A 27,746-nucleotide genomic window follows, 5' to 3' on the forward strand; every position below is an offset into this window, starting at 1 on the left:
ATGGGATTGTAGCCTACACACACATGTGTCTATATTATTATAAGAAAATAATTTCTCCTCCCAGCCATATGAGTCTTGGATTGCACCTTTTTGCCATACTGGCTAGGGAATTGTGAACCAAAACAGCTGAAAGTTTCTGAGTTGAGGTAGGCTGGGTTACAAAGACTTACTTGGATGCTACCAATTCTGGAAGTTGTAATCTAAAAACAGTGTTTCTCCTAGTTTTTCATCCTCACCACAGAATTGTGATTGCAGACTCGGAGCAGAATCTAAGAGTATCCCCAAACTGCAAACCTGCAATAAAAATGGATATCACCAGTATACTGGTTACAACTGGCCCCAAATGATAGAAAATCTTTTAATGCACTTTCATGGATATGGTAAATAATAAAGGGAACATAACAAAACCATGAGGTACTTCAGAGGCCAATTGTCTTGGAATCAAATAGGAATTTCCTAGCAGTATCTTCTCAAAGTGTCCCTCTGGGGGAGAACAAGGGCATTATTAAATAATGCCTCCAAGTCACATGCAGTGAGGGAACCCCACTGTTGGATGGTATCAAAAACTGCCAAGAGAAACAGTAGACCCAAAAGGGATACATTTCCACTGTTAAGAACCCTGCATAAGTCATACACCAAGATGATTGAAGCTGTCTTCATCTCCATAACCAGGTTTGGAACCATGAAATATTGAAATAAGTGTTTTAGGATCTGTAGAAACTAACTACGATAACATTATTTTCTGCTTTATTACCATTTATTTCTCTATCCCACAGTTATTTTTCTTTGCTGCTGATTTTTCTAGCATTCTGAGTTCATCCCTCTAGTCTGACTTCCACTGTTGCTGCTGTGTCAATAATAATAACAATAATGCAAAAAATTGCCACTTGTCTTCATAATCCAATTAACCTCTGGGTCTGTATTTGCTTTTGAATGTGGCATTTGTGACATGAAGTGCTAGAGGTATGACAAGTGGAGCTGGGTCTTGATGTCACAGCAAATCAAATCAGGCCAGTGCGGGAGGCAAATATGCTAAATCCCTTCACCCTAAGTAACCTTCACAGGCAGAGTAGTGCCTCTCATCAATCTCATGGGCACAGCTTGATTAGAAAGTCAGCTGAGGAAATGTGAGGGAGGTCAAAGATGCTGTCTACACATTTGAATCTTACACTGGAGACTAATACAGAAAGTAATATAGAACCTCATTTTCTTTTGCAATGAGAGTTCCCCAGTCTTTGGATGGGGGTGCTTGTTGCTTAGTGTTCTGAATTATTTGATCTCTGATGGGACAGCTATGAAATTGATCCAGCAAATGTAGTAATGGATTGTGTCTGTCTTAAACCAAAAGGACCAAGGGGTTGCAGTCTCAATTTCTTCACAAAATTGATTGTGTAACCCTTTATTGCTGTTGGTTGCATTTAAGTAATTTCTGACTTATTGTGGCCCTAAGACAATATCAGCATGGGGTTTTCTTGGCAAGATTTGTTCAGGGAAGGGATGCCTTTGACTTCCTTGAAGGTTCGGAGTGTGCGACTTTCCCAAGGCCATCCTATGGGTTTTTGTGATTCAAACACCAATCTCTAGAGTCACAGTCTAATGCTCTCTAGTAGTAACCCTAACCAAATCTAAATATTTAACCATAAAGTTATAGTACCATTCTATTCTACTTTGGTCAAAGCTCACCCAGAATACTGTGTCCTATTCTGGGGAAAAATTAAGATGTTTAAACTGTTCTAGTGAGTTTACAAAAAATATCAATAAGCTGGAATGTGTTCAAAGAAGTATGATCAAAATAATAAGAGATCTGTAAACCAAGGCAAATGAGGGAACCGAGTATGATTTTTCTGGAGAGGAGAGATTTGAGAAGTGAAATGATGACAGCCATCTTTAAGCATCTGTTATGTAGAAGATGGAATAAGCTTGTTTTCTGTTTCCCTGGAAGATAAAACCTAAACAAATGGATATGATTGCAACAAATAGGACATCCAGACAGTTAGAGTTGTTTAATATTATAATTGACACATCTCTAAAAGTGGAGAACTCTTCCTCACTGGAAGTTTTGAAAGGGAGATTAGATGTCTACCTGTCAGGATTGCTTTAGCCATGGATTCTGGCCGTGATAGAAGGTTGGACCAGATGGCACTCGGTATTCTTTCTAGGTCTATTGTTCTCTGATTCCTTGAGAATTATAATGAGGGAATAGCCTCCAGATACAACATCTCAAAGTTCTTTTTTTTCCAAAGAAGGAAGAATGCAAATGCAAGCAATATGCACATCTTCAAAGAGAGCAAAACCTAACTTTTCTTTCTTGGGGAACCCGCCTGTGTAATTATTCGCTACCTACCCTTAAGGCCTATGTTATATGGTGACAGTCACAGTATATATTTGTTTGCTTACTATACTTGTGACTCCACTTTTCATCTGTATGGTTCAGAGCAATGCACATGAAGTTTTAATTTCAGGCAGTACCCCATCCACAGACATCTCCTGAATCAACCTTAGTAGAATGGATTTGATGACATTCTCCTATCAATATAGTCTGTATGCCTCACTGTCCCAAAGCTCTTTCTGAAAATGGTTTGCCAGTACTCTCACAGGATTATTTTTATATTTATACATAAACAGATATGTATCCATGTGATCTATATGCCTGTCACAGAATAAGTTGTCTATGCTTCTTATGGCTGGAAGCTCTACTAGTGCATTGGCTTCCACCTGCATCTCAAAGAAACACTTTTCTTGTCCATGAAAGATTGCTACCTTCTAAAGGATCAGCCCGTCTTCCTTGGTGCCCTTCTCTGAGACATCAGAGTTGTGGTGACTCTGGGATTGGAATGCCACTGCCAGGGCCTTGAAGACATTGGTCTTTCTGCTTCTTTCAGCTTTGACTAGTCAACAACCTTGGCTTCAAGAAAACAAATATGATTCTTTAGGGCCAGGAGCTCATTGTCTACCACACAGACATGTAATATCTACCATTTTTCTGCATCACACAATTGTACCAGCTTAACTGTTGTGCCTACATGTAATAGAATCCTGGGATTTGTAGTTTGCAGAGTGACTTAGGTTTCTCTACCTGTAACAAACAATTCTGATTCTCTAATAAAATTCTCTCATAGAATTCCACAGGAAGGAACCATTATAGTTTGCATGCAAGTGTTATAATTGTATAGCATAATAAAGCAGATTATCTTCTAAACACCTGTTGGTTTTCAAATAGCACAGCTGGCTATTTTCTGTTTGTTTGTTGTTATTTGGATTATTTGCTTTAAAAAACACTTGATACCCTGCAGGGTATTTTCCAAAGCCTTTTGGCATGTTTGAGGCAGCAATTTGGCACCAGAGGAGAGATGCTGACTGATTTGCAGCTTGGCAAAAATAACTTCCTCAGAATGCACTTCAGAATTATAATCTCTTTCATAAGGGCATTCTTCTATTTTTAAGGGTAAGACTTAAAATGTGACAGACTTTATAACAACAAGTCTTCATTTTTTTTTCATAGCACTGATGTGATCCAGAACCAAATTTGGTGATTTCGATCTGTGTTTGATGCTCTTTGAATTAGCTCAGACCTAATCCAATCTGATTCAGACCTCAACTGTGTATTCAGATTAAAAACCCCAGATTCCCTGTCCCTCCATTATGTCATATTGGTAAACCACAAATGCTATAACTATTTGGTTTTTACATATGTTCATTGAATTTTGAGTCTAGGGTGTGTCTATACTGCAGAATCAATGCAGCTTGAAATCACTTTAACTGTCAAGTTTCAATCCTATGGATTTGGAGTTTAATGCAGTACCAGCAATCTTTGGAGAGAAGGCTAAAGACCTTGTAAAACTACAGCTTTGATGATTCCATAGCATTGAACCATAACAGTTAAAACTGGTATCACATTGCATTTCTTCTACACTGCATGTGTACCCAAAGTTAAGGAGGAATGCATAACTATTGCCTAATACAACATGAGGGGATTTCACAGTCCTCCCAAATTTCCCACAACTGTATTACCCCCAACCATGCTCCTGCAAAAATATTGGTGCAAAATCTGGAATCAGGTCAGTGACAAAACAACAAAACTACAGGCCCCCCAACCTCGAAATCTGACAACACAACCCATCATCCACGGCTCTAGGTTGATACAACAAAAGAAAAGAAAAATAAAGTCCTAATTAGAGGGAGAGGAATAATTGTTTTTATCCAATTGCTGCCAGTTAGAAGGCTAAGCTCTGCCCACTTGGTCTCCTAGCAACCCACTCTGGGGTTCCCCCCGCAATTCATTGGGATCCATGTGTATGTATATGTATAATACTATGCTTATGTCTTTATATAAAAAGCATTGCTGATGCCAGCCACTGAAGGTGACTTTTTGCCTACATTTTTCCTGCCATGAAAAGGTGAGTCAACAATCTTTCTGGTCTTCATCTGCATTTAATCACTACATCAGTCATCTACATATGACTCATAGACTGGGCTGAAAGGAGAGTCACAGGTCCCCAGAAAGTCCACCGACTCCCTGAATAAGCCACATGGACATGCAAAGCTGCTTTTACTATTGCCATAACACATTTTCCGGAGGGGCAGTTATGCCCCACTTCCAAAGACAATACCATTCCCCTTCATCATTTTCCCAACCCTGGACTCATTTAATGAAGAATATTTCCCTGCTATGGACAAGCCAGGGGCGTTGCAAAGCAATCACCTACGTATCTATATTAATAAAGGTTTTTCGGAGCCTATATAGTCCTTTGTTATCCCATTTTGGGACCATTATACTCCAATTATAAGATCATTTTCAGCATCATTGTTTCCTGGAGTGCCTGTCCCTCTCCTGTCATTGGGCAGAGGGAAATCTACATCAAGAGCAAGGCATGCTGTCCCATTGGCCATCAGGAGCCAAGCTCCTGCGTTCGCCAGGAACCTCCTCTGATGTCATCGGGGCTCAGCCAATCATGGTGGAGCTGGTGCAGCTGGGCAGAAGTGGGAAATTTGAATGTGATCTGTATAAAAATGCCTGTTTTGCACTGTACTGTATCTCAGCCTCCTTTGGTGAATTATCGCAGGCTGGCATCACTTTTAGTTGATTAAAAAAAAATACCTTGATGGCTTCTCTTCACTTGGTACATTTCACATTTCAGGCTTCTTTGCTTGCCAAGTGCACGGATCCATACACAGCCCAGATCTCACTAGAAATAATTCTCAGAGCGATCTGACAATGATAGAAAGACTTGACTGGTTGTTGATTCACATTCTTTGGAGATGTAGAAGAGCAACAAAAAAACTGCACCCATAAATCTGGCTATTTTTCCTTGAAACAGAAGATAACTTAAGAAATTAAAAGATTCCCAATTCACTGACTCTGTTCCTTGTTCAGAACATCTATAAAAAAATATTGATATTACTTTGATAGTTATCCAGAATTGAAGACAAAACAAGGAGTTCAGTGCAGATGTGGTGTTGCACAGAATCACACTTTGAAATGATCAAAATGCTATCATTGAAGCAAAGTTAATTAAGTTTTCATAAGGATGGTCAAGGTTGTACTGGAAATCTGCAACCTTAATTTGACTGTAACCTTACTCCATTTGATCATGACTTGCTATTCACAATAGAATTGCTGAGCATGCCAGAGACTCTATACTTGCTTTGTTTGCCAACTTTATACCTCTAAATTGACCATTGTATAGGAAAGTAAGTATCTTCAACCCCAGACATGCATACTTGTGAATAGAGTGGGAAGAAATTTTGGGGGCAATCAACAGTCTCAACAAAAAATATAATGCCATTTTATACTTCCCAAGACTAGTCTTAAGGAAACATGTGCCTCACTCTGGCATTCACATATTTGCAAAGTTTACAGGGTATTTATGGGGAATAAAATATACACAAATCAATGTGCATATATTTAAAAGAGGATAATGAAAATGCATATTGAAAAAAAATACACAGAAATGTATTTTAGCCAATGGGAAAACACTGCATGACCTATTGGATTATTTAGGTAAACTGTTCAAAGTAATGCACATATTAGGCCAATATCTTTTTTTAAAAAAACAACATTTAAATGGAGTGTGGGAAAAACACCAAGTCTTACAACTTGATAAGATACAAGAATGTGGCATATAGATAAAACTAAAAAGACTGACATGGAGATTTTTTCATATCTTTAGTGATGTAATATTCATGGAAGAGCTATGTTGCCAATCTTTTCAAAGTTTCTTTCCTTTTTCATAATAGTACAAGTCTGAGAACTTTATTGCAAAGAGGGAATGAAACAAAGAAACTGTCAAAGCTGTTTTTTTCAGAGCTGGTTTATCTGTTATCACTGAAACCCCATCAACATAATAAAAATGCAAAATTGCATTATATGGTCAGTGTACCATACGATGCAGTTTAACTGCATTGAACTGCATTATGTAAGTATACCATGATGCAGCCTACGGGCACTTCCACACAGCTGAATAAAATCCCACATTTTCTGCTTTGAACTGGGATCTATGGCAGTGTGGACTCAGAGAACCCAGTTCAAAGTAGATATTGTGAGATTTTCTGCCTTGATATTCTGGGTTATATGGCTGTGTGGAAGGGCCCTAAGACTGAGCAATGTTCACAACCCTCTTTTAGAGAAGTCCCTCTGAAATCCCTGATACTAACTCCTGCATTTGTTCTTAAATCCTAGTGTCCTTACCCTTTAACACTAGCCAAAGCTAGAGATGTCCTCCTTCCCAAACTGTATTTAAATACAGAACATTTCAAATATTATTAATACTGAATAATGACTGGTTGATTTTAACACTAACATCTAATTTAAAACAAAATTATATACACTGAAAAGCTAAAGAAAGAGAGGGAAGAAAAGGAGAGGAAAACAGAAGAAAGGAAAGAAATGGAAAGGAAAAAAGTCATAATTGAAATACATTGTGAGTCTTCCCTATTCCATCCTGACTTTAACAAAAGTTACATTTTCAATCATTCTACCAAAAAGGGAAAATTGTTCAACCATTAAAGATCTAGCCAAAATTACTAATAACCATAATCACAGATCATTACATCATTAGATTTTACATGACTCAAAAAGTCCATAAATGGTTTTCAATTTTTTAAAAAGTCTTCAATTGGCTGATCCTTTACAACCCACATTAATTTGGCCATTTGGACCAAGTCATCAACCTTAACAATCCATTTTTCTATCATCAGTGCTTCAGTCCATTTCCAGGCCTTTCAAACATTTCTGAAGCATACAACCAGCAGTGAACCATGTTAACATTTAATCTCTGCTCAGAATTATGTCATGCATGATCTAATTTGTGGACTGACTCTAATTTAAATATACTGCCTTCCATCTGAGGCACAAGGTGTTCCTTTTATTTTCCACTTTATTCTTTGCCCATAGCAAGCGGCTAGAGAAAGAAATCCAATCAGATCATATTGTGCCAAGCCAAAGCAATGAATTCCTTTCATTAATGCACCCACGCTTTGGGGCAAAAGAGAGGATATCATTGGCACCCACAAGAATGGTGATTTGCTTTCCTTCATTGTCTTGCTTTAAAAAGCAGTCAACCACACACAAGTACTTGAACTGCACTGTCAAGGAAAAAACACACTTTGATTCTAAATGATGCTGCTTTACGGGAAACAATTAAATAGCTCAGTGGAGAAATGCTTGCAAATTTGGTATTTTTTCTATCCACATAACACTGCAGTCCTGTATGGCTGAGTATATTGTAGTAGTTCTACAAGCGGAACTATGCAATGCTACACCATTTACCGTCCCCTGGACCTGATATAAAGCTACTGAAGCCCCCTCTGCATTGCTATTCCATGGGGGGATTACATTATCCACTTAGGTCTGCCAGAGTTTCCCTGATGTTTCAGCAGCTGATGTAATTGTTTCACACTTGGCTACTGGGACAGAGCCAGATCTTTATGGAAACAAAAATTTGATTTTTTTTTTTTTTAGTTCTGAAGCTGCTTTGTGAAGCATGTATTATTCTGTATCTGGATTGAACTCTCTGCTGTATACTCTATGGTTATATTCATGTATCAGAATGAATATTGGATTGGTTGGTGTGAACTACAAAATAGTGCATTCATGTGCTGGATTTCATAAATTATTCACTGATTCCTCTGTTTCTTTTATCACCAGTCTTCACCTAGTGACTCCTTTCTTTTTCCAAATACTTATGTGCTAGGAAAATGTGAATTGTTTGGCCCAGACTGCAGCAGTATGAATACAGCCATAAGTCTACACTTCAACACTCAGAGACCCAGATAGATAGCATAATAAAAAAGGTAAGATAGTGGACTCTTCTTTAGATGTCTTTAAATAAAAGTTGAATAGTCATCACTCTAGATGTATATCTTTATGACAGAATTGGATTAGATGGCCCTTGTTATTTCCATTACATTTTCATATGTCCATGTTCAAGAACAGATTTTGCATCCCATCCTAAACCACTCCAGAAGCTCCATGGGGCTGCTACACTGGGAGTTGATGACTAAGCAGTGGGGACTTCCTCTTGTCCCACTGCAGTTCAATATATAGAGATGCAGAGGAAAAACAATGGCTGGCTCTACACTACAGATTTGATGCAGTTGGATGATAGCTTAAACTGCCATGGCTCGATGGTATAAAGAGTTGGAGTTTGGTGAGGCACCAGCACTCTTTGGCAGAAAAGGCTGAAGACTTGTAGAATTGTAATTCCCATGATTCCATAGCACTGAGCTATGGCAGTTAAAGTGGTGCCAAACTGCATTCATTCTACACTACTTACTATGTCTTATCTAAGGCAACCAGGAAGCACGAACATCCGGACATGCTTGCTGCAACACAGGCTGGATGTACACAGTCAAACTACATTACATGGCAGTATAGATCCAGCCTGAGCTGCATCAGGCATGTCTGGATGTCTGTGCTACTTGGCTACCTCTCTCCCTCTCCAATGTACCACCTGCCCCATGGACCTCCCTCCCTCTTTCTTCAAGATGTAAGAAATATACACAAGCCATCCTGATCTATACCTGTAAATTAGGGTTACATTTCTTGATGGGTTTGTTGTGGCACCTTGGGTTTTGTTGTTGAAAAAAATCTTTGCACACACTATATCGATATTTTGGGGGAAAACATTTGAAGTTGTGAAAAAAGACAAGTTTATAAATGAACTACAGTAGAGTCTCACTTATCCAAGCTAAACGGGCCGGCAGAAGCTTGGATAAGCGAATATCTTGGATAATAAGGAGGGATTAAGGAAAAGCCTATTAAACATCAAATTAGGTTATGATTTTACAAATTGAGCACCAAAACATCATGTTATGCAACAAATTTGACAGAAAAAGTAGTTCAATATGCAGTAATGCTATGTTGTAATTACTGTATTTATGAATTTAGTACCAAAATATATTGAAAACATTGACTACAAAAATGGCTTGGATAATCCAGAGGCTTGGATAAGTGAGGCTTGGATAAGTGAGACTCTACTGTATTCTTTAGGCTTGAGCGATCCATGAAAAAATTGATTCTAAACTCGTTTCAAAAGTAGGGGGTGCCAGCGTTTCGTTTCTGATGTCATTTCCGAATTTTGCCCCCCAAAAAATTCGAAATTAATGAAAATTCGTTAGTTTAAAAAGTAATTCGTTAATGGCGGACGCGCATGCGCAGTGGCCAAAAAAAACAGCACGAGGGGAGATTTTACAGGACACTCCCGCCCTCATTTTTGAGTGATCTTCTTCAAACTTGGTACAGTGGTAGAACACATTTAACACTGATAGCTCACCAAAATTTGGAACGTTTCCCTTATCCTCTGATTTTTGGTGAATTTTCATAGCTTTTATAATAAACCATTTTTTAATAATTGCAGAAATCTGTTCCTGGTTTGAAAGTCTTATTTCCTGTTAAATTGGGTTGTCTTTACTGTGAAAGTCATTGTTCTACTTCAGAAACTTTGTTTTTGTGGCTGAAACTTTGTTAAATTGGTGTGTGTGTGATATATACTGTGTGTATGTATGTATGTATGTATATATATATATATATATATATATATATATAGAGAGAGAGAGAGAGAGAGAGAGAGAGAGAGAGTCCCTGCATATATATGTGTGTGTGTGTGTGTGTGTGTGTGTGTGTGTATAGGTAAAGGTAAAGGTATCCCTTGACGTTAAGTTCAGTCATGTCTGACTCTGGGGGTTGGTGCTCATCTCCATTTCTAAGCCCAAGAGCCAGTGTTGTCCATAGACACCTCCAAGGTCATGTGGCCGGCATGACTACATGGAGTGCCATTACCTTCCCGCCAGAGCGGTACCTATTGATCTACTCACATTGGCATGTTTTCAAGCTGCTAGGTTGGCAGAAGCTGGAGCTAACAGCGGGCACTCACTCTGCTCCCGGGATTTGAACCTGGGACCTTTCGGTCTGCAAGTTCAGCAGCTCAGTGCTTTAACACACTTCGCCATCGGGGCTCATGTATATATAATATACATACACATACACACAATGTGGAGAATATGTGGAAAGGTAGATAGATAAGTTGGGAGCCACAGCGAAGGCACCTTCCTGGGAGCAAGGTCTAATAATAATAATAATAATAATAATAATAATAATAATAATAATAATAATAATAATAAATCCCTTACAATATCCAAGATGGCTCACTGCTACAGAGTCTTGGGAGCTTTAGTTTGGTATGGTACCATTATTGGCAGAGAAAGCTAAGCTGTAGGAGTTGAAATCCAATCATTTATCCTCCCTATAAAATCAATTTTATATGCATTTTTAGCTACAGAAAAGCTAAAATCAGGACAGTAAAAGAACAACACCCAGAAAATGGGAATTCCAGACAGGAAACAATCAGGGCCAGCTAATACCTCCCAACAAAGGATTCCCCCAGGTAGGAAGCAGCCAGGCTTTGAAGCTGCAAGGCTATTCAATGCTAATCAAGGTGACCAATTGCAACATTCACACTTGCCTCCCACAGACAAGAGTTCTTTCTCCCACCCTGGACCTTCCACAGATATATAAATAAACCCCACTTGCCTAGCTTCGCAGAGATGTCAAAACCTCTGAGTATGTCTGCCACAGATGTGGGTGAAACGTCAGGAGAGAATGCTTCTGGCACATGGCCATAGAGCCCGGAAAACTCATAGCAACCCAGCCAGTAGGCTGTTGCTGAACAACCTATGAACTTTTAGCATTAAAGGAAAAAATGCCCAAGATTTCATCACTTAATACTGTTGGCATGTCTGGAGAAGAAGAATAGAATGCTTCTATACCAGGCAAGGGCAAACTTTGCCCATGTCTGGAGTTAGGAATTGTAGGAGTTGAAATCCAAAACAATTTGACAGAAAACTGGGAGTTGTAGTTTGGCATGGTACTGGCTCTCTTCTGCAGGGAAGGCTAGGGACTTTGTAAAACTACAGCTCACATGATTACATGGCACTGAATCTGTTGCAATTGAGCTGGTGCCATAATCCTTTCCGGGAGATCTCCTCAGTGGAGATATCTCTTAAAGGGATATCCTCTGGCTCTAAGGATTCCGTTTAGGAAGGCAAGCCTGGTTCTGGTATTCCCCTTTAAGCCAGTGGCTGGAAAGTCTGGAAAGAAGCAAAACCAAACACGCGGCTCCAGAGGAGAGAAGGCCAAGCGCAGGCAGGCATGTCTCTTCTCTCTTCCCTCCCTCCCTCCCTGCTTTTCTCTCTCTCTCTCTCTCTCTCTCTCTCTCTCTCTCTCTCTCTCTCTCTCAGAGAGAGAGAGAGAGAAGCAGGGGAGAGAGAGAAGGGAAGAGAGCAATGCGGAAGGCTTCTACGGGGCCGCGTCTCAATGGCATTTTTAAAATGCTAGAAAATCGATGGCCATGCCTCTCCCTTCCTCCCTCTTCCGCTCTGATTGGCTGAGAGGCATGCCAACATGGCTTCTCCTCTCAGAGGGGCTACAGCTACATCCGAAGACATCAGAAACAAACGAAAAAAAGGTACTTTTATTATTCAAATTCGTAATATTTGTAAGGCAGTTCAATATCAATTCAAAAGTAATTATGAAACGAATTTTAAACGAATTTAACGAACTAACGAAAAATTTGCTCAAGCCTGGTATTCTTCTTTTTTGACAAAAAAAAGGAGGGGGGAGGGAACATAGTCTTGAAAAATTTTGCTGCTGTTGACCATTTTCTTGACAAGTTGTTCAGATATGTCACTTTTTCCCAAACATTCTTTACATCCATTATATGGAAGTAAGCTTAAATTAATGTTTGTAACTAAACAAAAATTCAGTATATCTCTTGGGACCCATTGGGAGAGCCTTTGAAGTTTCACATGCATGTCAAGATGCACACAGAGCAAAAACAACACAGGTTTCAGCTGATAAAGATGTGAAAAATGGTGCTCTGCTCCCCTGCACAAACACCCCTGAGATGAGTGTGTGTGTGTGAAATTTGAATCCAAGACTGTTAGGTAATCAGTAAGTGTGGGTTTCTTTGAACAAAAGGCATTGCCTTAATTTTTTAAAAAAATTGCCTACAAAAATGTTTCCCCCACATTTCAAATACAAAAAAGCGGCCTCTTTTCCCTTTGAGGCAGGGCCATATGTTGTGGCTTTTGGAAAGCTAACTGTGCTTTAGAACACTCTCTTGAATTACAGAGCATCAGTGTCAAGAGGTATCCAGGTAATCTCCAATTTCATTGATCTTTCCAAGGAAGGCTCCATGGGATCAATGCTCTGTGAACAAAAAAGCGGAAGGCAAAAGCCCCATTAAATGAGCTTGATTTTAATAAGAGGATGATGAAGTTAATTAAAGCTCAAACTGCAAACTAAACTAGGATGACAGTTCTTTGGAGTTTTTCGTGTTGCTGGGCTCCAGCTGTTGCTTATTTTCAAGCCAACAGCAGGAGCCAAAACAAATGCAGCTTTTCAGTTTTTATATAGAGAAGAGCTTCTGTTGATTTGTTCAGACTCTTTCCCCTCCCATCCTCTCACTCTGACACAATGCCTCTTGTTAAGGTTCTGAACAAGAATTCAACTGTAAAGGCCTTCCCATATCAGATATCCACCTTGGATTCAAGCATTTCTGGGAGATCAGTTAAGTATGCTCTCAGTGTCCATTTTTCATTGTTTGCCATCTTGATTTGGATAATGCAATCAACTAAGTTATAATCAAAATTGAAATGGTTCATCTCCACAACAATTTTGGAAATATCTATAACATGAATAATGTGATCACCAGTATATACTTGCAATACAGAGGATAAGCAGGACTCTAGCATCCCAAGAAACCAGAGAGGATTGGGGTGCTAAGGGGATAAATAGTGGTAGCAGGTAGTCTTGTGAATTTGTATGGAATCGCGATCCATTTTGTTTTGCTTCATTCATTTCACCCATTTTCTTTTTCGTTTACCACTTCCAAAAATAGGACACCTATCAGAATGGGAGTTTTGTTCCGTGTCAAAATAACAAACATTTTTGAACCATTGGTGGCACTGGGAAGGCTTCCAAGGCTCACCCTCCCCTCAGTTTTACAGCTAGAGGGGTGAAAATCACCATACATGGAGGGCATATCAACCTCTTTTAGCCCACCAACTTTTAAAAAAATTTCTAAATAGAGAAGGTAGAAGCCCAATAATTGCTTTCCTTTGAAAGATATTTGTTTTTTAAAAATATATATATATACCAATACTCCCCAGGAGGAGGAAAAAGGGAGGTTGAAAACAAAGAATTAAGAATAAAAGATTTAAAGATTTTAAAATATTGCAGTACAGCAAGTAGAAACTACAGAGATCCCCTTCTTTCCCTCAGCACCAAAGCCCCGCACACACTCCTCAGCCAAACCCACCCCACCCCCCACCCCTTCAAAAATCCCAGCCCCCTTCCCTTCAAAGAAAAAAAAATGGAAGCCAATCAGCCAAGCTTGGGGGGAAAAAATAAAATACAAACAAATCTCTTTCCCCTGGCAGCAAGGCAAGGAAGGCAGGCAAGACAAGAAGCAACGCAACAAGGCAGCAAGCAAGCACACTAGCACAGAGAGACTGAGCTGAGCGAGCACCAGCAAAGGATTCGTCCGCAACAGGTATTTTGGGGGTGGTTACTCCATTAAATACCCTGGCAACTTCACAGTTTCCTTGGCCTCTGATTGGCCAAAAGCCCCAAACATCACATCCTCCTCCTCTGACACATGCGGAAGAACTCCCTGGGCTGCGTGAGAAAAGCCACGCGGCCCTAAAACCAAACAAAAAAATGGGAACCATGCAACTTTCTCTTTCGTTTCACCTTTTGTTTCGTCTAAAAACGGGCTCTTTATTTCGTGCCATCTGAATGGACGGTACAAAACAAATACCCAAATGAAACAAATGGAACAAATACTGCTCACACCTCTAGTAGCAGGTCATTTCTCAATTGGCATACCTTTTCTAGCAGGAGATCTCCCATTGAAATTAGGGTGGCAACAGAGCAAACCAAGCCATAGCCTATTCAGGTGAGCATGTAGCACAATTCATTACCACCTGATGGAAAGGCTGTCAGACGTATTGAAAGCATTGCTGTGCTGGTATGTCCTGAGGTCTTCTGCTAAATGGCCCCACTGTTATTGTTATTGTTTATCAATTGGGCCCATTTGTGAAGGATGTTTTACAAAACTGTATTAGGTAGGGAACCTTTTAAAAGTGAAGGAATGCACCCTACTGATATCTTTATGTTGCTTCATCTCAAGCAAAGTCCAGTGAAATTTAAAGACATAGCCATGTTGATCTGGAATATCAGTATGCAAGAGGTTCATATTATTATTATTAATGTTGTGAGACTGAGAGTTTTGATGGACAAAGGATGGATAACATGGTGGGGAGGAAGCAGACTGAAAGCAGGATGTGCATGGTGTTGTGCAATAGGAACCAGATTCAGTGCTAGTTTGCCTGCCTTGTGCAACAAAGTTCTCAATCTTCCTCAGATGTCTCGAGTGAACTATAGCCAGTAAAAGAAATAAAGGAGCATATTAACTATTTGGGTATTTAATGAAATCAAGGGGATTACAAAGTTGTTTTGACCTAAAGTGCTACTTATCATAACCATTTGTTGTATCCCAAAGCAAACAGAGTTAAGATTAGCTTGCAGCTTCCCAAACTGCAATCCTTATTGCCTGCCAACGTCCCCTTGAAATGTCGGTAGTGCTAACATTTGAGAGCAATTAGCACTGACATTTGGTGAAGAAATAGGGTAGTGCTTGTAAATGAAACAGAAATTCATTGCACTTCATTGGATTTTCAAGGAATGATGAGACAAGTCCGTTCTGAAAGAGGAAAGGGAACAAGCCATACTTCTCATAGTGGTAAGCACCTTTGCTCCTTTAATTTCTTTGCCACACGCATCACTACCTCACAAAGCTGTGGATTCTAAGGGGACTTTTTCTTCCCATACAGAAAAAGTGAAAATGCATTTGAATCATACCACATTAACTGGAGGGAGAACCTCTTTCTTGCCAAGGGTTCCGTTCCAAATTGGAAGTGGTTTTTTGGGGGAGATACGTTCCAATAATGTGTGGGGCTAAGGGCATGTCAGAAGGTCCAGATTTCAATCTTGCCTATTTCCCCACTGAAACAGCTCTGAGGCATACAAACCTTTTCCAGTTCATAAACTTAACTCCTTGTCTATATATAAATGATAGGTCCTTCTGAAGCTGCAAATTAGAGCTCAAGTCACTACCAAACTGCCCCAGTCTTTAATTATCTTCAATCTGATTATTCTAATTATTTAATCTGCATATTATTTAGGAATATAACAGGAGAACAGGAGAACAATAATGTGTGGTTAAAGTTCATTATAGGGTAATGAGCAATCAAGGAAGAAAGTATGCTGACTGAGTCAGTGGTCTGAGCTCAAACTCCCTGGCCAATACTGAGGCCTGCTCTGATCAAGCCCAGCATTTCCACTCCCTTACGTCCCTAAGGAAATCTGGATGCAGTGTCAGCATGTAGCAAAACATGTGAGAATGCACCATCATAGGATATTTTGTTCTATATGTCAGCATTTAATCAGTTTCCTGCCGAGTTTAATTGAGCTCGCAAACTTATATAGTATGTTCAGGTTTCATAAAAGAAGCTGGGTGGTTTGGTTGCTAAAACAGAATGACTTAACAGATTTTTAGTACTGGGTCTTACAATGCTTTATCTATTTAAATGAAGATAATTAAATTATCAAGAAAGATGGCAATTTCAAATTATCAACTCATCTGTCAACAAACTATTGAAACAAGGTCAACATGGCAATTAAGCAGTTTTATTTATACTGGTATCACTATTCTCAGTGCAGTGCATATGAAATTAAGTAAATTTATGTTTTACTCAATAGATTTCCACTTCATTTGGCAACTATGTAACTATGTACTTAGAGCAATTATGGATGATTTTACAAACTATAATAGAAGGTTTGTTATAGGACAGCTGTGACTCAGTCAATGGAATCAGAAAGATTCATGCATTATTCTTAAGGATGCTTCTGTAATTTTCTTTGTTAGATTTCTCCTTTGATTTGGAATTTGGAATTAGGTGTACTTGTATCCAAAATGAAGCTGGTGCTCTTGATAGGTTCCTTTGTTCTTTTTTTCTAGTTCCAAATTTTGAAGCAGTGTAGAGTGTTGTAGATCTCTATTTCTTCATTCTTGGTTCAGATCATGAGAAGGAAAGGCTGGCTGTTGTTTTTATTTACTCTTAACTGTGATTTATGGTAACCTCTGAATAAGAGACCCCCAATCCTTGATTAAGACAATCATGCCATCCTTGATTGAGAAAATCCTCTTATAGAAAATGATCTGAGGCAATTCAAACTGAAGGAAAGGTTGTATTGCCCCAATAAAATCAATGTGTATTATCTGCCTTTGGACTTTCCACCCACTTCAATGTATTTGTAACATGCCCCACAGTATTCTCTTCCAATAAAAACAATCTGTCTACATGTTTCCTCTTTTACTATTCAAATTGAATGACTTTGTGACTTTTTCTGTTGCCCATTTCCTTTTCTTTTGCCATTTTACTCTTTCATGTGTATAATATAAATCTCATATACTTTTCAACATGCTGAAGAAAGCTGGGGACGCAAGTTTATCTGTTTTCCCCTTTTGTCTATTAATTTGAAACATGGTCAGTAAGGGATTCTGGAGGTAAGGAGCTGTTTTCCCTGCCTGTTTTAGGCTGGCACACACAGCTACAATATAATCAGTTTAAACAGAAACTTGCTGTTTTAACATTGTTGCATTGTTAACTTCAGGCGTGCTGCTACAATTTGACATAGAAGATCTGTGCTTCTCCAGCCCTCTTTGGCTGGTTTCCCAATAATAATAATAATGCTGCTAAAGAAAATCTTCAAGCTAGATAGAGGATGGGGAAAAAGAGGAGCTGGGAATATAAGCCATTATATTTTATCAAACTGAGCATTATCTATAGCTATAAGAATCCTTGAGTGAAGTAGCACATGGTACAGGAGCATATGTAAAGAGCTACTAACTTTTTCCCTTACAAACTTTTCCTGGTGTCCCAACTACTTTTCACCAAAGGCTTCAAAACAATTTTTGAATCCCAAGCACTTATCTACAATTCCACTATATCTGGATTGGAATGAGGAGAATTTAGAATTTCCCTACCTTCCGTACTCACAATGGCTCCATCTCACCCCAAAGCTGTTTTTATGATACAAAATATGACATTGAGACACAAATACTGTTAAATAACCCTTATCTAGTAGTTCAAGAGAACAGGCCTTAGGCTAACATCTGGGAGAACAAATCCCCTGTCTTGTTATTGAACAACTTAGGACATCCATCAGGTTTGTCTTGCCATAATGAGTGTGTGCATGTTTGCGATTTAAATGGCATTGATTATATTTTGAAGAGTTGTTCCCCAACTGAGCCATAATGCATGTATTTTAACTTAGTGCTCTTTGAGTCCTAAGGCTTATAATAAAGTACGTAGTTCATGTCCTGAATGTGATGAAGTAAAAAGGACTGTTATCGATTCCATATGGATTGAGGTCCTGCAGTTATCATTTTTATTGAAGATTCAGAAATCTTTCTTTTATGATGTTGTCATTTTAGAAGCTGATGGGAAACTGCTGGAAGTTAAGCACTTGAACCATTTAATGAAAGCAAGAGAGGAGTGAGGTGATACAAAAAATTCAGGAGTTTCCAATTCAGTCGAAAAACCCAGGACTTTATTGCGTATATGTAGAATGCAAGTCACAGACTGAGAAAAAAGGAACACAAAACTGGAGTCTCTGCAATATAGCTAGTAAAATGTGCCTTGTAAATCTGGGCAGTTTGTGCATACCACTTATTCTTTCATTTCAACACCACTTTTGAAATGAAACAGCTTGGAACTGATAAAAGCATACTCTTTTGCTTCATTATGGATCACTGAAGCATTTAATCAGTGTTTTACTAATCTTGCCATTCTATCAGAACTTCACAGTAAAATCAGTGAAACAAGACTTTCCCTTTAATATTGACCCCAGAGCTAATAATGAAATTCGGGAACTCTTTGGATTTTGGAATTGGGACTACTGTCAGTGTGAGAAAGCTATCCAGATTTATTTTTATGAATAGGATTTGGGACTTTATCCAATCAGTCTGGGGTCAGGATAGCCTCCTTCGAATAGTATGATTGATTACCTATAGTCAGTTTGTTTAAACCCAAACATAACATAAAAGTATATATTTGTTTAGAAATCAAAGAAATCAGTACTTGAAAAGTTATTTCTTTAAATGAGGTCCCCCAAGAAATTGAAGTTTCAAGCCCTCCCCCCCCAAATACTTACCCTTATACATGTTGAGTATCCCTTATCCAAAAATTCCAAAATTGTCTAGACAAGTGACTGAAATAGTGACATATTTGCTTTCTGATGTTTCAATATACACAAAAATATTTTAAAAATATAGTATGAAGTTACCTTCAGGCTATGTGTATAAGGTAATGGTTCTCAACCTGTGGGTCCCCAGATGTTTTGGCCTACAACTCCCAGAAATCCCAGCCAGTTTACCAGCTATTAGGCTTTCTGTGATTTGAAGGCCAAAAACATCTGGGGACCCCAGGTTGAGAACCACTGGTATAAAGTATATAATTAATTTTGTGATAAGACTCAGGTCTCATCCCCAAGATACTGGATTTCACCACATAACTGTCACAGATTTTGTGCCTTTTGTTTTTGCAAAAAAAGTAGTGTGTGACCATAACGTGAGGTTTTTGTTTTTTTAGGTTTTTTTTTAATGTGCCAGCACTGAGTTGTGGAAACTTGCCTATTATAGGAATGTTAAAATGTGTATCTAGAAAAATGTGTGTGTTTTTATATTGTCTTTTCATTTCAGTCAGTCTCGCACCAATATTTTACTCACTGAAAGCTATCTTTCTGCAGCTTTGTTTCCAGAGCCACCTTGTTTTGTGAACTACCAAAACATATTCAGTGAACATTTTCAGCTTAAGCAAGTTGTCTTCAAACTAATTTTATCCATACACATATCTCCATTTACTTTCTTTACACACAGTGGGCAGCTCCAGTGGTACAGCATGCTGTTAGCAATTATCCAAAACTGTATTGTTATGTTCTACAGCTTGTGTCACCTCCTCACTAAATCATAAGTTGGTAAATATATGCATGGGCTGCTTCCCTTGTCCATCTACCTCTCGCTTCTTCCTCCTTGTTGTACACAGTGATAAGCATCCCAGTACACAGGGAAGTTGCCCATTGTAATGTAATTTCCAACTTCTTTTCAGTTTTAATTCCAAAGTTTTTAAACCAAACTCTCAGGAGGTATTTCTTTCATGTTGTTTAATTTAATTGCTTCCCCATCGTTGCTGCCTTCTGTCATTTGCTTTCCTTATTCTGAAATGAATTGTATAGGAAAACCCAGCTACAAAAAGAGAGGACATCTTTATCTCATGCTACCAATGCTATGCAGCAAATCATAATGATACCAGCGAGGGGAGAATGAAACCGCCTGAGATTGAAGACAACACCTTCTGTATCAGTCATATAGATTCCATCAAATCACTCTGAATGAATATAATAATGGCTGGCTAGATACTATATAGCCTGTTGTATTGGCAGTCTGACAGTTACACAGAGTACAAACAATGCCCACTGAGAGAAACAGCAAGACAGAACAACACATTATTTTACAAGTTCTGTTGAAAACTTGTTGAAAAAAGGAAGAGGTGCTTTTCATTTCCAAATGTCTTTGAAATTTCAACTGAGCTCTAAATGAAACAATAGATAGGAAACACAGTAGCAGAATTTCTGGAACATCAGCTGTTGTTTCTACCATCTTCAAAGATAGCCTCACCACAGAGCATAAGGCTGGTCTAACCTTTAGCAAATGTAACCCATATTCAACATCTCTTGGGATAAACAAAATCTTAACTTTAGATACAAATCTTTCCATTTTCTTATGCAGCTATTTGGGAAATCCTTTCATATAAATCTTTCATGAATTATCTGAGGAAACCCCTAGTTCTCCAAAGGGAGGAAATCTATCAATAATTAACAAACTTATTGTAGATGTGACATTAGCCTTAAGTATAAAAACATTGTGCTTCCAAAGCTAAACTTCTGTATATACCATATTTTCTGGCCTATAAGATGACTGGGGTATAAGATGACCCCCAACTTTTTCAGTCAAAATATAGAGTTTGGGATATATTCACTATGTAAGACTACCCTTCTTCCAACGCTTCTGGAGCATGGCCATACAGCCTGGAAAACTCACAGCAACCCAATGATTCCGGCCATAAAATCCTTCAACATCACAACAAAGAGCACTGCCTCCAGGCCCCACTCCACCACAGGCTTCTCGCCCAGCTTGGCCTGGAGGCGTTTCTGGTCAGCGCCGGGCTTGGCCTCCATGCTGCTGCCACCACCACCTTCAGAGCCAGAAGGAGAAAAGGAGAGGGCCCTCATCCTCACCGAAAGCCCTCCTTATATGAGAGAGGGAGGAAGAGCAGGGAGAGGGTGTGTTTCCAAGTAATGGTGCCTCCACCTCCTCTTGTGCCACTTTGGGGCCTAGTGGCACTTCTCCCAAGCCTGGGCCTGGAGCCGCAGAGGCACCCCAGCTCCTTCCCCGCCACTTGCCTCTTCCTCCTCCTGACAGATTACCACCTTCTTGAGCTGGTTACCATAGAGACAGCGTGCGGCGTTCGGAGTACAGCGCACCAAAGAAGTAGAGACTGAGGAGCACTTCTGTTGCCAGCCCCTTTTGTTTCATCTTCCAACTCCCCGGTTTCCATGGCTCAGTTTCAGCACCCAGCATATAAGATGACCCCCAACTTTTGAGAGGATTTTCCTGGTTTCAAAAGTCGTTTTATAGGCTGGGAAATACGGTAGTCATGTACAAGCCAGCCTCATGTATAAGCGAAGGGCAGGGTTGGAGCAAAAGTTATGGATTTTGAAATGACTTATGGATAGGCTGAGTGAGGAGAATGAAAAACACTTTGATAACCCTAGTCACAACAACCATTCCCCCATTCAGGCATTAAAATTTCCATTATTCAGAATTACCTTCCCCATTTCAGAAATCATAATTAAAACAGCTTGAAAAATGTTTGGCACTTCATCTTGCTCCCTTCCAGTATTATTATTATTTTACTAACTTTCATGATGAAGAACTCTTGAGACCCTGAAAGCTTCAACTTTATTATTAAATTGTTGTTGGCCTTAATAAGGATACTGCATCCCATTGAATTTTGTTTTGTTTTGTGATTCACACTGGATGCAAATTAGATTGGTAGTTTGTATGTGAATATGAAAAGAAATTTGATTTTCTTGGCAGAAACTTATCCTGGTCATGCTCAAGCAGATATTTACATGGAAAGATGAAACACATCTCTCTCTTTTCCTTGGGTAGATGGGTAGATGGATGACAGATAGATAAGAAAGACAGATTGATAGATCCATCAACAGATAGATAGATAGATAGATAGATAGATAGATAGATAGATAGATAGATAGATAGACAGACAGACAGACAGACAGATATTACTAATCAGTCTTTCACACCTTATATTTCAGACAAGTAAAGACTGCCAAAAATATAAAGGAATCAAACTGAAGGGACAACCAGACACAACTGTTGCTTGTTTATCTAGATCTGTTCCAATGCCTGTAAAGTAGTGGTTCTCAATCTGTGAGTTCCCAGGCGTTTTGATCTACAACCCAGCCAGTTTACCAGCTGTTAGGATTTCTGGGAATTGAAAGCCAAAACATCTGGGGACCAACAGGTTGAGAACTATTGTTGTAAAGTAACTACTGATTGTAGTTCTTAGTTGTTCAATTCAGTCCTCCTCATATAGGCGGTTTTCACAAATCAAATAAATAATTATTCCAAGAAGACACAAATTAAAATGTATATCAGCCTAAATTAAATTGTTAGTCCCAGTTAGAGAACAAACATATTAAATCAAATTGAACTCATAATTTCTTATTATTTAGGATAGAAATAGTTTGTTAAGTTCTATTGATTCAATTCTAGTTAGGGCAAACAACAAAATTTTGGGCAAAATCCTTTTATTTACGCCCAAAAGTCTTAAACTCTGGTGCTAACAGATATTCTGAAACAGACTGCATATATCTCTTCTTGACATTCAGTAAGTAACCTGACTCTCTTGTTGAAATTATCAGGAATACTTGTAATTCTTCACTTCTCATCAAGCCATCACCAATAAGGAAAGGAAAAGATAATAATGGGATGTGATGGGCCAGGCAGGACCAAAAGTCAGGCCTAAGGTGGGAAGGAAGAGAAACATAAGACCTCAAATTGCATCACTTTGGGGAAGGGGTCTCCAGGACAGATTCCATCAGAAGGTCCACTTTTCATTTTTAGTCTGTCAAGCATTAAGGTAAATGAACAAATTTTACAACCACCCGAATACGAATAAATAAAGCATTCAAGACCCTGCTCCCTATTTATTTTTGTGAAAGGCAAAAGGCAATAAATGTCAGTGCAGGAACTGCTAAATACATTTTATCATTTTTAGCTGATGGCATCTTGGGAAACCTTTTGCTTTGATGAACAGTGGGGGTCTGCCTGATTCATATGACATAACATTGAGCTTGTTTAGAATTTTTCAGACCACCCTCTGTATATCATGCCCTGTTAAAACACATAGGCGTGTTTAAAAAGACAAAGGGACCCTCATGAGTTACTCTGAAGTATGCATTTCAATGGACAAAAACAAGTCAACAAATGATCAGCAGAAAGCAGAAGGTTGTACGCTGTCAGTTTTTATTTTGAATGTGCATGTGTAAAGCTTCTTGTGCTGATTTTTAAAATGTTAATATTAAAGAGAGACTTTAGTGCTGGAATGAACATGAACGATGGGGACAGAAACACATACAGACAGCACCTTTTATAAACAGTGGTAGCAACGCTGCCAACAACTACTTAACATAATCCTTCCTGGCACAATGCTTTGCGGCTGTCTTTTATTGCTATTTGTTATTACCTTTTTACATGTACTCCAAATGGTTTGACAATGCCACCCCCACCTTTGTATGATGCCATCTCTGGCAGCTGGTGATGCCCACACCACTGGGTAACAAGTACATCGGCTGTTTTAGTCTGAAGGATCCATCCAACATGCTGAATCTATTTGAAGTGGAGGGATCAGCACTCCTTTAATATAGCTCCATTAACACCTGGGAGTGGATTTACTACACCACTGCCACAGAAGTCAATAGCTATAATAATAATAAAAAACTTTATTTATATACCGTCCTGTCTCCCCAACTTTGTGAACAACAAAGTCGGCAAATATTCAATGCCATACAAAAGAAAAACACATAGACAAATAACCATCACACCCAAACCCTCGCAGATCCATATTTAAACCAAAAATAAGACTCATTATAAAAAAATAGCATGTAACATTTACAATTCTATAGTAATCCATGCTATCACTGGATATCATCTTCTGAATCCAGCACTTTCACTCTGTATCTTCACTGCACAGATTAATTAGGTTAAAACTAGTCCTACAGCTGTGGCTGCTCAGAGAAAGCTGGGAACTGCCATTCTTTTAGTGCTTCCTGAGTTCTACATTGGATTGGCGTCAAGGTTCCTTGGGTGAAACTATGGGTTTCTAGTGTAGTGTAGGAATAACTAACACCTTTGCATCTTGTGTGCCAGAAACCTCAAAATGACCTCTTCACAATAAAATGGAAATGACAAAGAGGTGTATCTTGAGTTACCTAACAAAACATTCTTTCCATTTCTTTATTGGTTACTGAAGATCATGTCACAAAACAATGGTGCAAGAAACATAAAAGGAGAGTCACAATAGTCCCTTGCAACCATTGTTCTCAATTACTCTTGATTCTATGCAGTAGAAGCAGCCTGATTCCCTCACTAATTACTTTTTTCAAGACTTTCAGCATTAAGAAGAGTACCTTCATGTGCTTGCTTTCAGAATAATCAGTCAAAATCCACCAAGAAAGCATATAGCTCTGGTCTTGAGAAGGGTGAATCAGGCAAATCTGTAGAGTTCTGAGCCACAACCAATCCAAACACAGCAGCTGAGTCTTTATCCTTAGACCAGGTACGGGCAAACCTAGGCCCAAGGACCGGATGTGGCCCCTTGGGCTCTCTTCTCAGGTTCTCCTCTCTCTCACCATCCTACCTTTCCTTCCTTCTCTGTTTCTTTCCTCCTTCTCTTCCTTCCTTACCTTCCTTTTTCTCCCGCCCACCTACCTTCCCTTCCACCCTTTCATCCTTCCTTCCCTCTTTCCTCCCTCCCTCCCTCCTTCTCTCTCTCTCTCTCTCTTTCTCCTTCCTTCCTTCCTACCTTCCTTCCTTCCATCCGTCCTTCTCTTTCTCCCTTCCTTCTCTTTTTCCTTCCTCTTTTCCTCACGGGGACTGTGCCGTCGCCCCTGGGGCTGTACTCTTAGTGAAAGAGGCATGGACGTGACATCTTTCCCCAGGGGATTGCTTCTTGCCCTCCTTTAGGGAAACTGGAACTCCCAAGGACCAAAACACTGTAGTTAACTCAAAAACTGGGTTTATTCTTCACAAAGGGGGTGAAAGAAAATATACATTACAGTCTTTGGTTGTTTAAGTCCATGAAGCTTGTCCAGATCCCTCTTTCTCTGGCTGTGAATGCCGGAGCAAACTCAGCCTCAGTCCAATGACCTATATCTGAAGACAAGAGTCTTCCTCTGTTGCCAAAGGACTGATGTGAAGGCGCTTGAGACTCCTCAACGTTGTTCAGGTTGGCCCTGAACATGAAGTGTGAGTCCCAAGGGTAAGAACCTCAGAATTGGTGCTGAGAGGTAACTTTTGAAGGGCTTTTTGAGCCAAGCCTCTCTTTCACGTCCATCCGATAAAGAACTTGCTGATGGAATGAAAAGGAGGAAACACAGTCCTACTCCAGGAAGAGGTGGAGCCAAACAGTTTTGCTGAGTGAGCAATATAACAGGTACAAACAACATTGATTGACAGATATAAATAACCAATCCAACTACATTTACAGGGTAAGGGCAAAATCAGGCATGATACAACAATTCAAATCTTGAAACTTATAGTTCCAACATATAGATGGCGCCACTCGCGCCGTCACAGGGATGTTTAGCTGGGAGAAGTGAAGGTAGAGAAGGAACATGAGAACCGTGTTTCAAGATTTAAAAGTGTGTCCCATTGAGGAGGAGAGAGAGGGAAACTGACTTCCTGCTGCTCTAGAGACCAAAGCACAAGGAAGCAATGGTTTCAAATGGTAGGAAAAGGGATTCAACTGAAAGGATTAGGAAGAACTTCCTGACAGTAAAAGCTGTTGGAGCATGGCATAGGCTGCCTTGGAGTGTAGTGAAGTATTCTTCTTTGGAGGCTTTTCCGCAGAGGCTGTCTATCAGGAGTGCTTTGATTGTGCCTTCTTGCATGTCAGGGGGCTGGACTGGATGGCCCTTGGGGGTATTTTCCAGCTCTAGGATTCTAGGATTATACATCAGAAGTAGGCAATACGGGGTCCACTTTTTCTCTCCCATCCACCATCTCACCCTGACCAAGGCCAACCCTTTTGGGATCCCAATGTTTGTTGTCTTTCCTTCTAAAGAAATGTGCAAAGTATGTGATCTTGTTTGATCTTGAAAAGCAAAAGCTATCCTCTGATTGACCTTGGTAGACTCTGCGAACCACTCAGAGAGGCAGCTTGCCAGTGATAGACAGGAGTGTCCATTTGTTGAAGTTCAGTGTCAATGAAAGCCAGGAACTAGAGCCATCAAGATGGTAATGCAGTTAAAGTTAACACCACCAATCTGCCTTTGAAGGTAGTGAAGAATAGACCATGGTCTGTGGAGAACTTCTGAAGTATCAACAATGAAAGTGGTCAGTGGGGGAGTGTTTTACATTTCAGAAAACATTAGACAGAAATTATTTTTGTGGCACTAACTTCCTGTTTATAGCAATAAACATATCAGGTCTATTCTTCCATATAACACACATTTTGCCATTTTATTATGCAAAATAGGGAACAAAGGAGAAAAATATTTATACCATCTACAAAGAAATGCAAAACTATATTAAAATCACTTCTCAAAGATAAAAAGCCAAGAAAGTATGAACAAATGAAATGGCAAGATAATGAATGTAGCAGGAGATTGGGACAAGTTCACCCAAACCAGTTCCTTAAAGGGGAAATATAAATGCTGCTGCCTGCCAAGTTTAAGAGAAAACTCTCATATGGAGACAGTGAATCTGTATAAACAATTTGAGCAAACCGAGTGATGGAGAACAATGGCTCAGAATATTTTCTTCCAATGAAGATTTAGGTTTAAATCCAATTGCTGTTTCAGCTATAGTAGATTCATTGAATCCACAAAATGGTAAATCAGCATTTACAATGGCAAGGGATAAAAATCCCAATCTTCCCATTGCTTCAAAGGATTTACAGATATTAGGTAAAGGTTAAAGGTTTTCCCCTGAAATTAAGTCCAGTCATGTCTGACTCTGGGGGTTGGTGCTCATCTCCACTGCTAAGCCGAAGAGCCGGCATTGTCCATAGACAACTCCAAGCTCACGTGGCCAGCATGACTATATGGAGTGCTGTTACCTTCCCGCTGGAGTGGTACCTATTGATCTACTCACATTTACATGTTCTCGAACTGCTAGGTTGGCAGAAGCTGGAGCAGACAGTGGGAGCCCACTCCGCTTCACGGATTCGAACCACAGACCTATCAGTCAGCAAGTTCAGCAGCTCAGAGGTTTAACCCACTGTGTCACTGGGGGCTCCACAGATACTGGGTCTGGATCTAAATTTAAGCAATCTCAACAAACCGAGCTAGTAAAACTGAGAACCCTGTTCAGGTTTCATCAGACTTTACCAAAAAAAAACCCTATCTTCCTCTCAAAGCTGGATATTCAGCCATGTAGATGCTACTACCTGCCTAAATGGCTTCCTGTTCTTTAACTCCTAAAAGGAAAGCATGCAATGAATGAATGAATGACAAACAAACAAATAATATACAATATGTGTCAAGGACAGAACGCCACAAGATCAAAGATAACAGAGTTTATTGGATTTACAGAACTCAAAATGCCCGTAAAAGACAAGGGCAAGGCAACTTTAGCCTTTAAAAACAAAAAGGGGCAAGAAAAACGTTCAAAAGATAAACCGGATTAAACCGGAGTTTAATCCGGGTAAAATCAAAACAGCTTGCTTCAGCCTGGGGAAAAACAAACAGAAGCTGGGAAACAAAGAGTTCAAAAGAATGCAACTAATTGGCAGCAGATGCCTCTCTGCTGCCAGCA

The sequence above is a fragment of the Anolis carolinensis genome, chromosome 1, assembly GCF_035594765.1.
Source record: "Anolis carolinensis isolate JA03-04 chromosome 1, rAnoCar3.1.pri, whole genome shotgun sequence".
Classification (NCBI taxonomy): Eukaryota; Metazoa; Chordata; class Lepidosauria; order Squamata; family Dactyloidae; genus Anolis; species Anolis carolinensis.